Consider the following 3,760-nt stretch of genomic DNA (forward strand, 5'->3'; position numbering starts at 1 on the left):
AATGGTGCAATACATGTAAGATATGGTATTCCATTAATAATACTCAACAACTGATTAGAAAATGCGATGCCTGTCATGTTCCAACACACCCTACATGTGCTAAAATACAGCAAAAAATTAAAAATAGAGACACAAAGGTATTCTGCTCAACATGCTTAGTCTGGATAGAAAATATAATTAAGTCGAGACTAAATCTGTAAATAGTTGAAGATAAAGAAGAAGAAGAAGAAGAAGAAGAAGAAGAAGAAGAAGAAGAAGAAGAGAAAATGAACAGGATATGTGTAAGGATGCAGAGGAAATCATTGATACAACTTATGATGCCATCCAACAACATACTTACGAAGAAATAATTATCAGATAGAAACAAATAATAGACCCAAGAGACTCTACCCCGGACCTACATACTTTTAGGGAAGAGCAAGAACATGAAAAAAAAGAAAGAAAGATATAGTCTGCAATTTGCTGAAAAGAGGGAATTGCAATTTTGGCGAAAGGTGCTACTACAAGCATCCAAAGATATGCCATAATTATGAAATATATGGTAAATGTGCGTATTAGACGGATATGGAGACGAATGCAGAGATCTCCATCCAAAAATATGCAAAAACCTAAATGAAGGAAAAGGATGCAAATACAACAAAAAATATCGATATATGCATCCTGCAACCATGAATGAAAGTAAGAAAACTCAACAAACAGAAAAGAAAAATGAAAGCAAAATGGAACAAAAAGGAACAAAAAAGCAGGCCGAGTATATACCGCGCTATGCACAAAATGCCCAAGATATGATGCCTTTCAACCCAAATTTGCACATTTAGAGCCCAATTACAAAGAATGCATCTATAAGGCCAGGGGTTGGTGCAGATATGGGGATAATTGCAGGTATACACACAAAAATAAATATGAAGGCGAAAGAGCAAATATAAGAGAAAAGTTGGATTTTTTAACGACAAAATTCCTGGAAATGAAGAAAAGAACATCATAACAGACCAGGAGGAAGCATGGGAGAATCCATATTATTACCAATATTAAATAATGGGGATGAAACACAAACTATAATAGTGATGAATGCACAAGGTTTAGTTACAAGTAACTCTAAAAAGAAAATAGAGTTCATAGAAGAACTAACCCAAATTGAAAAAAAAGATATATTAAATATAAGTGAAACATGGTATTCCCAAGAGACTGGCAGTGATGATCAGATAAAGGGTTTCCAAACATATAGATCAGACAGAACAAATAGGAATCAAGGGGAACCGCAATATATGGAAGAGACATAAATCAAGGAAAAGCCTGTGAAAAATACAGCAACACAGAATGTGAATTGATTGCGGTAGAATTTGAATTTGAAAAACTAGTGAATATTGTAGTTTACAGACCCCCAAATACTAAGGAGTTTTACATAATAATCGAAAAAAATAGATGATATACTCCTATCCGGAGTTTTTAACTTTCCTTTCGTGGATTGGAAAGAACGGATAGGAGAAAGTGGTTGTATATATGCATATAAAAAAGAGAGTAATAGTAGCGCAGAAGATAAGAGGCAATTTGAAAAACTTCAAGATATGCTATTAGAACATAATATGCAACAAGTAAACCACATTCGAACAAGAAAGGAAAATGTCCTAGATCTAGTATTTGTGGATGAGGTGAATTATGTTAAAGAAATAATAGTGTATAACACGGGAATTTCAGACCACATTGTCATAGAATTAATAGTCCATTCCAAAGCAAGTGATCGCAGACTTAATCAAAGCACAAAACATTGGGAAGGATATGGAAAATATAATTTTTACAGTGAGAATATAAAATGGTCAGAAATAAATGAAGAACTGAACAAAGAATGGAAAATGTATTCGTAAGTGATAATACACAGGTAAATACGGACATACTGTACAAAATACTGGAGAAAATTGTTGAAAAATATGTACCAAAAAAAAAAAACAAAAAAAACAATAAACAAAAAACATGCATACCAAGTGACAGAAGGATCTTATTTCAGAAATTAGAAAATGGAAGAAAAATCTTGCAAAAGAAAAAAAAATGTGTGGAAAAATGATGGAAATAAAATGTAAGATAGACAATGCAGAACAAAAGATTATACAATCGAAAGAAAATGAAAAAAGGGACTTAGAAGAAAGGACTCTTCAAAATATAAAAAAAAACCCCAAAGTACTTTACTCCTATGCAAAAAAGTTGAATAAAGGTAGATTAGAAATAGGCCCTCTAAGAATTGAAGGACGGTTAACGAATGAAAAAAAGGAAATATGCAACATATTAGCAAAAAAAATATAAGAGTGAGTTCACGACAAGAATTGCGAATGAGAATAATGAAACAGAAATGAGAGAAGAAAATATTGAATATCTAACGGATATAGATATTAATGAAGCAGATATTGTCAAGGCTATAAACGAAATTAAAAATGGATCGGCAGCCGGACTAGATGGAGTTCCAGCGACTTTGTTAAAAAAAACTGCACACACTATCGCGAAGCCGCTTGCAATACTGCTAAGACAAAGTGTAGATATGAGCGAGATATATGTTAAACGTAAATTAGCTTATATAACCCCTATTTTCAATAATGGATCAAGACTAGAGGCAAGCAATTATAGACCTGTTAGTCTAACATCACATATTATGAAAGTGTATGAGAGGGTAATAAAAAAGAAAATAATGAACCATTTGGTTAAAAATATTTTGTCTAATATAGGTCAACACGGTTTTGTGCCTGGAAAAAGTACACAAACCCAACTGATAGCACACTATAAAAACATATACAAGAATATGATAAATGAAAAAGACACAGATGTGATCTATCTAGATTTGCAAAAGCCTTTGACAAGGTAGTCCATAATATATTAGAGAAAAAAAATGAGAAAGCACAATATTGTGGGAAAGATAGGAAAATGGGTAAAAGAATTCTTGCAAAACAGAAAACAGATAGTGGTTGCAAATGACGAGAAATCAGATGAAGCTCAGGTAATATCTAGCGTGCCACAAGGTACGGTATTAGCTGCACTGCTGCTTGTTATTATGATCTCAGACATAGACTGTGATGGTTAAAATCTTTGTAGTGAGAAGTTTCGCAGATGACATAAGAATAAGTAGAGAAATTACTTGTGATGAAGATAGGAACTCACTACAAAGAGATCTAACAAAATATATGAATGGGGAGAGATAAATAGGATGGTATTTAACTCCGATAAATTCAAATCAATAAATTATGGAAACAGAGAATGAATGGTATAAGCATACAAGGAACCTAATAACGAGACAATCACAAACAAGGAAGCAATTAAAGACCTTGGTGTAATGTTAAATAGGAATATGCTATACAACGACCAAATAGCAACACTGTTGGCTAAATGTAAAGCAAAAATGGAATGTTATTCAGACACTTTAAAACAAGAAAAGCTGAACACATGATTATGCTTTACAAAACTTATGTACGTAGTACACTCGAGTACTGCAATGTGATATGGTACCCACACTACAAAAGGATATTGCACAAATAGAGAGTGCACAAAGGTCCTATACTGCTAGAATAGAAGAAGTTAAGGACTTTGACTACTGAGAAAGACTGCAATTTTTAAAACTATACAGTCTAGAAGGGAGAAGAAAACGCTACATGATAATACAAGCATGGAAGCAAATAGAAGGAATTACTGAAAACCTCATGGAGCTAAAACTATCAGAAAGAGCAATCCGAGGTAGATTAATAGTGCCAAAAAATATACCAGAAAACTAAGGAAGGCGCAC

The sequence above is a fragment of the Palaemon carinicauda genome, chromosome 2 (genome assembly GCF_036898095.1).
Source record: "Palaemon carinicauda isolate YSFRI2023 chromosome 2, ASM3689809v2, whole genome shotgun sequence".
NCBI lineage: Eukaryota > Metazoa > Arthropoda > Malacostraca > Decapoda > Palaemonidae > Palaemon > Palaemon carinicauda.